This window comes from Grammomys surdaster, unplaced genomic scaffold (assembly GCF_004785775.1).
Source record: "Grammomys surdaster isolate TR1022 unplaced genomic scaffold, NIH_TR_1.0 278, whole genome shotgun sequence".
NCBI lineage: Eukaryota > Metazoa > Chordata > Mammalia > Rodentia > Muridae > Grammomys > Grammomys surdaster.
In genome coordinates this window covers 9,950,723-9,962,249 of record NW_021604719.1, presented here as the reverse complement: position 1 = coordinate 9,962,249, position 11,527 = coordinate 9,950,723, and the positions used below count along the sequence as shown (strand labels likewise).

The window sequence follows — 11,527 nt, the reverse complement described above, 5'->3', positions numbered from 1 at the left end:
ACACACACATATACACATACACACACACACTCAGACACACACACACATACACACACACACACACTCAGACACACACACACATACACACACACACACACAGCATTTTCACTCATTTTTCATCATCACTGTCTAATAGGCCAACCCTAGCACCTCAGGGTCTGTACCATTTTATTTTAAAAATGAATCTCGAATAGGGCTGATGATGTGACCTCACTTGCCAAGAATGCATAAACTCCTGGGATCAATCTCCAGCACCACGTGAGGGGCATGGTGACACGTCATAATATCTGCACATTTAACCTTAAAAGCATTTAAGTTATCAAAAGTCACTGCATCCCAGCTCTCAGGAGGCAGAGGCAGGTGGCTCTGTGTGAATCCTAGGCCAGTCTGGTCTACACAGTGAGTTCTAGAACAGCGACACAGGGAGACTTTGTGTCTTAGTTAAGGTTTTACTGCTGTGAACAGACATCATGACAAAGGCAACTCTTAGAAAGGACAACATCTAATTGGGGCTGGCTTACAGGTTCAGAGGTCCAGTCCATTATCATCAAGGTGGGAGCATGGCAGCGTCCAGGCAGGCATGGTGCAGGAGGGCTGAGAGTTCTACATCTGCATCTGAAGGCCACTAGGAGAAGACTGGCTTCCAGGCTAGGATGAGGGTCTTAAAGCCCATATCCACAGTGACACTCTTTCTCCAACAAGGCCACATCTGCAAATAGTGCCACTTCCTGGGCCAAGCATATTCAAACCACTACACTTAGTCTTAAAACAAAGTCAGTCAGTCACTACACCATGAACCATCTTGGGATCAGTTCTGGATCCCAATTACCATGGTCTGATGAATCTAGGTTACACTCACAAACATGCATACACACACACACACACACACACACACATTTTCTCTCTCCCCCCTCTTGCCCCCCTCCTCTCTCTCCTGTCTTTCCTTTCTCTCTTTCTCTCCATTCCTTCCTTCCCTCCCTCCCTCCCTCTCCTTTCCCCTCTCCCTCTCTCTCCAGGTCCAGAGGAAAGGCATCAGGAAAGTCATCAATTAAGTGTTTCTATAATCCTACTTGCCACAGAGACTACCATTCCCTTTCCTCCTGTTAGACCTAGGCTGATAATTACTTTTTAGTATATGCCTTCACTATTCCAGTGCTTTCCTGGTGAGTCTGACTTGTATGGAGGTTGAGCACCTTGGTCTACTTACCTTCAAGCACACATCCTGAATGCTATGCTCTGCACCCTGCAGGAACTGGCAAGAAGCACAAGATGGTGCTTCAGAAGTGCACATTTTCTCTGGCTGCCCCTAATACTTGCCCTTTTTCTTCCACCAATTAGAAGAAAAAAAGGAGGAAGAAGAGGAGGAGGAGGAAGAGGAGAAGGAAGAGGAGGAAGGAGAAAGAAGAGGAGGAGGGAGAAGAGGAAGAAGAGGAGGAAGAAGAAAGAGGAGAAGGAGGAGGAAGGAAGAGGAGGGAGGAGGAAGACCAGGATGAAGATGAGGCGGAGGCCGAGGAGGAGATGTAGTAATAGTAGTAGTCGTCACTTTTCCCCAGGATATTGTATGTTTTCAGTTGTTGAAACTGTATCACTAATCAACTTTAGTGCTCTCGACTGGACACACACTCCACTTTCTAAACTGTTCATGGATAAAATAAACTTAGGTCAAATTTCAACTTTGTGTACCCCAAATCCCTTTGCCATTCTGAAATTTCTATCTGACATTTACCAAGAAGGCTTTATTTCTGTTGCTGTTCAGCTTTGGTAGTGAAGGGACAAAAGGTTTTGTGGGGGGGGGGGCAGTTATTACACACAAATCAATACAGCTCAGAATGGTGGTGCCTACCTGGAATCCTTCAGGAGGATGAGACAGGAGAACTGCAAGCTTAAGGCTAGCCTGGGCTGCATGAGACCCTGCCTCAACACAACAAAATATTTCAGTTTGAAGACACAATGCTGTGCCAGAGCAGCCGGTATGTGGGAGTAATATTACTCCGTCTGATTAAACAGTCTCCATCGGTCACTGTTGTCTCTAGATCTCTAGGCTCAGGGCATTAGTCAGTGATCCTCATTCAAATTGAGGCTAGTGGGGGAGGCAAGAGTCTCATGGAAAGTCTCATGACTTGCCAAGCCCATTCTTCAATTACACTGCTACCTTTTTCTCATAGAATACTTGCCCCAAAAGTTCAATTTATTAAGTGAGGCTAAAGCTATTTCTTTCTTTCTTTTTTTTTCATATTTTGGTTTTATTATTCAGACCATATATTGAAGTATCAATTTTTAAAAATTTATAAAAAGACTTAGTTGTAAACTATCATATTAGATTTACAAAAAAATACATAAAAAAGAGCAAATTAAATATTAGAAGTGATAGGTATTTCCCCCTTAAGCTGAAGGAGTCTTCTTTAATAGCCTTTAATGTAGCTCAAGGGCAATCTTAGGAAACTCAAGAAGTTCATTCATGTTGTGTAAGCCCTAAAGGAAAAAACTGAGGAAACTCGTTGATAATTTTCACAGCTTCATTGTAAAGTTCAAGATCAAAACGATTGCAATCTTCCTTAAACTGGATATAAGATGCACATAGTATGGTTGCCTTGGCTGTGACCTTTTCCAACTACTTCTATAAGTGGCTCCATCAATTCGATGGTTCCATTTTTCCCTTCTCCATCTGAAAGGATAAACATTTTTCCAGTAGGATGAATCTTTTCTAGCTTCCCCACGAAGCACACGGGCTGGTCGATATACTGTGTTAACGCGCGCTTTCGGAAGTTCCATTATGTCCACCATGATTCTGCCGCCAACACTCACAACTCGCCAGCTATTTCTTTCTTATCACAAGTGCTGGCTTCAGTGCTATCTGGTCCAGAATCAGAACAAGTAAACACACTATACACACCACACCTTAGTCAGCACCCAAAGCTACTCCTCTTCTTCACATCTGCACTTCAACAGCCTCTCTACCTCCACAATGCCACCTAGCTTCTAGTGTGTGGGATCCCTCAGCCAGACACCTTACCTGCTGCCTCTCTGTAACCTACATACCTCTCTGGCTGTATCCCAGCACAGGGCCTTCAGGGAAGGAACTAAACCACACTAGTGAAGGTGGAGACAGCCATGACACTATCTGCTGACACTGAACTAACTGTAACTTTGCCAGGCATATTCCAAAGATTGTTTAATTTTTTTCTTTTCTTCTCTCTTCTTTTCTTTGCTTCCTTCCTTTCTTCTTTCCTTCTTTCTTTCTCTCTCTTTTTTTAAAGACATGGGGTATCATTTAGCCTGGATTAGCATTGAGCTCACTATGCTAATTCAAGAATGACCTTAACCTTTCTGATCCTCCTGCCACTATGTCTCAAATGCTAGGCTTAAAGGCATGCACCACTAGACCTGGTTTATGTGGTGCTAGGAATCAAACGCGGGACTTTGTGCATGCTAGCCAAGCACTCTACCAACAAAACTGTGTCCTCAGATTCCTTCTTAGGCCTTCTTAATGATTTAAAAAAAAAAAAAAAAAACCTGTCCCAATTCGTGTTTAACAATATAACTGTATGTATGTGTTTCTCTCTGCACAGAACAAGAAGAGGTCAGTCGATAAAGCATCATCTCTAGTACACACTATTTCACAGATAGGTAGACTCCCTTAAGAGACTGCTGGTATTTACTAAGAGTCTTAGAGAAAGAAAAAGGGAAAGAAAAAGGAAAAGAAAAACAAGAAAACCTGGGCTGGAGAGATGGCTCAATGGTTAAGAACACTGGTTGTTCTTTCAGAGAACCTGAGTTCAATTCCTGGCACTCATATGCTGGCTACCAGCCATCTGCAATGCCAGTTCCAGGGGATCCTCTGCAGACACCAAAAACACACACATAGTAAACACACATATATTCAGGCAAACCATTCATCCAGATTAACTAAATCTTAAAACTTTTAAAAAGAAACAAAACCCTAATGTGATAGTATCTCTAAATATCTAGTACAGTGCCCAAAGACCTTAAAAAAAAAAAAAAAACTGGTTGAAAAAAATCTAAGTAAATATTGGTGCTAAGGATTTTGGAGCGGGGCATGGTGCTGGAATTGAACCCAGATCGTGTGCCTGCTAGCAAGTGCTCTGTTATTTTTATTCCCAGATTGAGGTTCATTTACAACTGTGCCTTCCTTGCCTGCCCCTTCTCTAGTCCTCAGCCATGGCCAACTGTTACAGCGTCTGCCGGGTTCTCCCTACCAGCCCTTCTTCAGGCCTCACCAAGTCCCCAGATCGACAACACACTCACAGCAGATCATTATGAAGCCTTGCTACACTTCCAATTAGACTGCTGGCTTCCCCACTCAGGCACTTAGAATCCTCTAGGTCAGTGAAAGAAAAGTTGCACTCTAGAGCCAGAACTCAAGAAAAACAAACTCTGACTGAAAAAATAGTTTTGGAGAAAAAAAAAAAAAAAAACAACTTGACCCAAGCTGACCTCATCTGAACTGGCGGAACCCCAACAGCAATGAGTCAGGAGTCAAGTTCTGATCAGAGTGAAACACAAGACTGGGTGTGAATGAGGACTGGCCCCGTCCCACTGCCAGGCTACAGCAGTAAAGTAGGCTGCTGCAAAAGAAAAGGCATTTCCAGACTGTGGTCTGAATCACTGTGACTAGGTCTAAACATATCTTTCTTCATCAAAGTAGGAACTATTATAATCACGGCCTTTTTTGGCAACAGGAAGTAAGTTTATTCTTCTACCATGAAAATCCAGGCTCTGGGAGTCAACTAACTCTCGGAAGGCATTTTCCACATCCATCTGGTCACAGAAGCATTTTCTCTGCAAAAAGTTATCAAGAGGCTTGAAGAAGTGGTAGTCCACTGGTAAAAAGTCAGATAATATGATGGATGAGAAAAAAATGGGAGCCCAGTTCCTTCCTCTCTCAAAACCTAGCCGTGTTGTCAGTGGTTGAGTGCTGTCCTAAGAACCAGGCTGCAGATGTTGCTGTTCCCTATGCATCCCAAGGAACTGCTAGGCAGACTTCATGGTTTCACCAGGATTCAAAGAGCTATAGTGGATGTCTTGTGGACACATTAACTTCTCTGTATCTCTATCAGCAATTTCAACTCCAAATTGTCTCCCAAAATAATCTCCAGCTATAGTGGATCAGACCTGCAGAAGACTCCGACAGAACCAATACTGGCTATGAACTTGTGAGCATGTACGTGTGTGTGTGTGTGTGTGTGTGTGTGTGTGTGTGTGTGTGTACGCGCGCGCGCGCGTGTGCGTATGTCTGTGTATCCTTGGGAAGCCCTTTGGAGTATCTTCTCTGTCCAACCAGTCAGTTGCCGCCAGTTTTTGTGTAACATCACTTTTCATCACGACTGTCAATCCAATCACAAAATGGATAGTTGTTGTCGCACAGAATACGAGAGGACAACAGGTCAAAGCGACTGTTTCCACTTTCCTTCAGCTCCTGAGGGATTTGCTTATTCAGCTTTTTTTTACCTTTCCAACTTGCTCCAAACTGGAATTCCACTTGGTGAGGAAGAAGACTGACCCATTCATATACACTCTTCTTATGTGCAATATATCCTACAATTTCTTGTGGACACATTAACTTCTCTGCACCTCTATCAGCAATTTCAACTCCAAATTGTCTCCCATAGGCAAAATAATTTCCAGTTGGGCCAAACCAACTGACCCTAGGTCATTCATAAAGTGAAAATTCACTGAGTGCTTTTCTTGGTCAATCTTGTCATAGAGTTTCAAGACACTTAGCACTTTGTCCTTGATTTTCTCTTAAGTCAGATGGAGTGTGTCACTGTCCTGACAGTACAAATGTGTGAGCATTCCAAGCAACTTCGAGAGTATCAAGGATGGATGCAGACACCTGGGCCTCCTCTGGGTTCCCCCAGGGCACAGAGTGGTGCTGAGCACCGGCCACGGCCAGTATGGTAAGCTGGACCAATGGCGGGCACAGGCAGAAAGGGCAGGAGCTGCCATGGCTATGCCAAGCTAGCATGGGATCTTGTCGTTAAAATAAAAAGAGAATAGTTTCTCATTTAAGTGGTGAATACGGAATTATTTCAAAGAGAAATTCTAATATACGATGAAAGAGAGGTAACATATGTGATATCATCAGAACCACAACGTCAAAAAATGTGTAATATATAATTATAAGTATATAATTAGCAGCATTAGGAATGTATAATAGCTGTTCCCACATTACAAGTTCTTACTGTGCACCTGGAGTTCACACATGAGCCTGTGAGAAGGCTGAGGTAGGCGTTTTGGGGAAGTGCGGCTCTGGGAGAAGAGGGAACTTTCACAAGCTCCCTCACTAGTGAGCAGGCTGGGATGTTTGACCAAGTGGCTCTGGCCTGAGGCTTCATCACATGCCTCAGAAGTTCCTCAAATAAGCTGAGGTCAGAGGAGTTTCTCTGAAGTCGGTGTGCCTATAAGCCAGTACAGGAAGCATTTCTGCTGAATCAGAATGTGACTGGCCTTCTAGATCTTCCAAAGAAAGCTGATGGTCCTTCATGCTACCCCATAGTACACACTCTGGAGAGCACCTTTCCAAAATGGTGTGTTGGCTCATCTTGGTTGTCAACTTGGGCAGAACTGCTTCCATCAGACTTGCCTATGGGCAATCTGTGGGGTATTTTCTTGCTTACCAGTTGATACAACAGGGCCCAGCCCACTATGGGTGTCATCATTACTAGGTAGATAGACCTAACCTGGTACGAAACCTGAGCTTAGAAGCAAGCCAATAAGCAGAGTTCCTCTGTGGTTTCTGGTTCAAGTTCCTGAGTTCCTGCATTAGGTTACCTTGATGATAGTTTGTAACCTGTAAGATGAAATAAACCCTTTCTTCCCTCGGGGTGTTTATCACAGCAACAGAAATACAGGGTAACTTACCCATCCCACAGTGTGCAGGATTACCTACAAATTAAAATCCCCTAGAGAGTCGTACAGCTCAGGCAGAGGCTGGAAAACCATTTGGGAGGCTGTTTTGAACTTCCTTCATAGCCTCATGCTCTACTCCATTGTCTCAAACCTTAATAATACCCTCAGAGGTCATACATGGGTCTTGGACACTATTACAGTAGCTTTCACCTGACTACTCATCAGAATCAAGGGAGGGGCCGTTTAAAAAGCCTCCCTGGCAGGTCTTGTGGCACATGCCTGTAATCACAGGGCTTGGGAGACAAAGCCAGGCTGATCTCTGTGTCTACATAGAAGTTCCAGGGCAGCCAAGGCAGCTAGGGCTAACCAGTGAGATCCTGGCTCAACCAACAAAAGAAAAAGCCTCCTGCTGGGCTAGGTGTGGAGCTCAGTGGTAGACCATTTGTCCAGCACAGACAAAGTTTTGGGTTCAATATTCAGCAGGAGAAGCAGGCAGTGGGGAATCTGATATTTAATCCACCCCACAGAACTCTCAAATTTTCTCAAATGAGAGCATGGCATCACTAGTGTGTGACCTTTCTGGGTGACCTGAAGTACAGCTGGGGTGCACACTTGGATCAGAAGCTGGCTTGAGCACCGAAAGCCTCTAGCCCTTGTGATGGAGATCTAGCTATTCAGCACTGGCAACCATCACAATGGCAACTGAAAGGACAATATAAACCCCATTTGTCCCCATTTAAGGACTCCATTTTGAGGACCAGGGCTGATTTCAAAAAAGGCTGCTAAGGCACCAGCTTCAGGAATAGACCATAAGTCCCAGAAACTAGGTCATAAGACATCAGCTCTAGGAACAGACCATAAAATCCAGAACAAGATCAGAAAACGCCCTCCCAAAGAACAGCCTGGGGATAACCACAGAAATGAAGAAATAGCTCATTTCAGAATGGGCCATCTGCCCTGGACGGCCCTGTTTCATCACATGGTTGAAGGTTCATGACATATGAATGTAGACCACTGACCACCTGTGAGCCCCTAGCACCCATCAATGAAACGTTAGATTACCTAATCCTTCTGGAGTGTTCCCTCGGTTCCCTATAAGAAGGCCTTTGTGGCTTTATCTGGGGTTGCCATTTCAAAGAATGGTTGACCCCCAAATGCTGATTGTTTCTGTAGAGTAAATGCTCTTTGTTTTTGTATACTGTCTGAGTCTGGGTGGGGTCTTCCTTCAGCGATTTTTCAGACCCTGACACAAGGAACCCCTCCCTGTCCTAGTTTGGTTTCTGTTGCTGTCATCACCATAATCAAAAGTAACATGGGGAAAAGAGAGTTTATTTTAGGAAGTAGAGGCTAGACTCTGGAGGCAGGGACTAAACCAGAGGCTATGGAGGAACGCTGTTTACTGGCCTGCTCTCCATGGCTTTCTTCTTCTTGGATCTAGGACCACATGCCCAGAGACTGCACTGCTCCTAGGGAGCTGGGCTCCAATGCTCGGAGATTTGCCTGTCAGTGCTCTGAAGGAGGCATTTTCCCAACTGTGGTTCCCCTTCCCAGGTATCAGTGGCTTGTGTAGAGCTGGCAGCAAACAACACAACAAACAACAACACTAGCCAGCACACCCCTCCTCCTTTCACTTAGCCTGCCTCCGTGCTGACAGCCAAAACTGTTTCCACTTGGCTCACTGCTTCCCCACCTCCCTCTGCATCTATACCACTGCATGGCCCTGCCCTCCCCAGTCACCAGTGAGTGACTCATCCCACAGGCACACCACACTGGCTGTCATTCCCCCACCACTTTCTTTCTTCTCTTTTTATTTTTTTCCAAGACAAGGTTTCTCTGTGTATCCCTGGCTGATTTGGAATCCACTCTATAGACCAGGCTGGCCTCAGACTCAGAGATTCCTGTCAACGCCACTCTCTCTGCTTCCTTTTCTCCCCTGGGAACATTCAACAAGGTCACACTTCTGCCATCAGGGGATAATGCCATCTGGTCACATTAAATGTAGGCACAAGGCTAGAGACTATGGAACCACGGTATGACTGTCACTAACCTGGCAAGGCCAGGACTCCTACTTTAAAGAACTCCCTCAGCCTGTTTGCCCTGGAGGATAGACTTTGTGCTGACTTCTGAGAGTGTGCATCTCCTTAGTATGCAAAGCCCAGGTCAGCCTGCTTACCCCAAGCCCCAAAGCACGCTGTTTGGTTAAAATCAATGAGATTGTGTTTTGTTTTCATTTGTTTTTATAATTTTTAGTGCAGAGGTGTGTGTGTGTGTGTGTGTGTGTGTACGTATGAGTATGCCACTGTACCCATGAGGCCAGAAGAAGGCTTTAGATCCCCTGGAGCTGACACTACAAGAGGTTTTGATCAGTTCAACATCTGGGAACCAAACCTGCATCCTCTCTAAGAATACTGACTACTGAGCCATCATTCCAGCCCCCTTTGCTTTGTATTTTCATGTTTGTATTTATTTTCCTGGCTGGTTGGGGTTTAGTTTTGTTTGTTTGGTTACAGGATCTCTGTTAGCATTCTGTCTAAACTCCACCCCCATAGTTATGAGGCAACAGCCAGGTATGCTCCTCCCAACAGTTACTAGGCAACAACCAGGTAGGCAGGGCCTACTATTAAAGGGGCTGCTTGCCCCCTCCTCTCTCTCTCTTGGTCTCCTGATCTCTTGATTTCCTGTTCTCTTACCTCTTGCTTCCCCCTTCTCTTTCTCCTCTCTCCATGTGCTCATGGCTGGCCTCTCCTCCCCTCCCCTCCTCTCCCCTCCCCTCCTCTCCCCTCCCCTCCTCTCCCCTCCCCTTCTCTCCCCTCCCCTCCTCTCCCCTCCTCTCCCCTCCCCTCCTCTCCCCTCCCCCCTCTCCCCTCCCACCCCCCCTCTCTCCTTCCCTCTCTCTGTCTCTACTACCCTCTTAACTCCCCTCCCCATGCCCTGAATAAACTCTATTCTATACCATTGTCTGGCAGGTCCCTCTGGAGTAAGCGATGCCTCAGCATGGGCCCGCTGAGACATCCCCTTCCTCCATACCTCACCACACACCGATAGAACATATCCCATATCTCTTTATCTTTTTATAAACACATCTATCTCAGCTAAGAAGTCCAGGCTGGCTTCAAAGATCTAGCCTCAGCCTTCCTAGTGCTGGCGTTACAGGCATGTACCACCATGTCTGGCTTTAAAAAAAAAAAATCCCCATGGTTAAAGATAATAAGAGCTTTCGTACAGTTCCATACTCAACTGTGAATTCCGCAAACACTACTTATTGCATGGGGCAACAATGGAAACCTGAAGAGTGGGGAACAAAGTACTCTGTGTTCAGATGCCGAAGCATCGGGATTTCACAGGAAGACACTCTCTCAGAGGGCGGAGCAAGGGCTACGAAAGCTCCCGGACGGCTCAGGAATGACTCCCCCGCAGACAAATCCCCTTCCCATACACGTAAACAGCATCAATGAAAAAAATCTCAAGAGCACTAAGAAAACAGTCTTGTTTCAGAAGTACTTCCTGTAGTAACTGTCTATTACTTTCTTTTTTTTTTTTTTTATGGTCCATGTTCTCTCAGTACGGTTCTCAAAACAATCAAAGGAAAAGGCCTAATGCATTCAGTATCTGATACAAATTAGTAGCTAAAGTAAAGCCATAATATACTCCCATAATTTTTAAGGGAATGGTCAAGATTACTGACTTTTAAAATAAAGTCTCCATTAACATCCTAAGTTAACTTCAACCCTGTGTTGAATAATTGGCTCTTGTGAAACAATTTAAGAATAATATTTAAAAGTCAATTAAAAACAGTGTAAGCACTCCTGTCAGTCAGCTGTGACCTCTGCTCTACGGTGCATTTAAATGTATGTCACCTTGACCTGTAACACAGCAGTGTAAAAAATTTTGGTCAATATAAATCAAACGCACATTAATTTATTCAGCAGATTTCCTACCGTCTGAATCAACATCAGAAATCTAACCAGTGTTTGTTATTCCGTATTGACAGAAGGAAGCATATTTAAATGATAAGTACTCCTGAACATCATTTGGAAGTTAAATTGTTCCCCACGGACAGCTTCCATAAATGGTTGCATTTAAAGGTCATTTACCGCCAGATTATGAGCAACTGTTGCATTTATTAGCACGGGCTCAATAGTGTGGGAGCTGCGGTAGGCTCTTCAGTTTTCACTGACAATGAGATCTAGCTCTTCAGTGATGAGAAATAACGGAAACAGACTTCCTTCTGTAACATTTAATTCCCTGCACTACAACCACCAAAAACTCAGGTACAAGGGGTTGTTGGTGATACATGCCTATTATCCTAACACTCAGGAGGCTGAGACAGGAGGATGATGAGTTGGAGGCCAGACTGAGCTATGTAGAAACATCCTGGTTAAATGATGTGTTGTGGGATGCTGATCAGTTGGGAGGGTGTTTATAAAGCCATGGTATTGACCTCCAGCACCAAACAAAGCAGGTATGGAGGGTTACCCCTGGGAAGGTGGAGTAGACAGAAGAATTAGAAGTTCAAGGTCATCCTTGGCTACAAATCTAGTTTAAGGCCAACCTGGGCTACATAAGACCCTGCCTCAAAAAGAAAGAAAGGGGGGGGGCCGGGCGGGAGAGAAAAAGGGAAGGAGGGGAAACTTCTAGGCCACCCCCCCTTTTACAG

At 44.8% G+C, this 11,527-nt stretch overlaps 1 protein-coding gene and 1 pseudogene across 2 annotated transcripts in view; both read right to left on the bottom strand.

Annotated features, from left to right (window-relative positions):
- The window catches only part of Snx24 (sorting nexin 24), a 149,274-nt gene that overhangs the window by 121,286 nt on the left and 16,461 nt on the right, over positions 1-11,527 (bottom strand). The gene's annotated exons all lie outside the window — the stretch shown is intronic.
- LOC114629187 lies at positions 2,453-2,784 on the bottom strand (annotated as a pseudogene).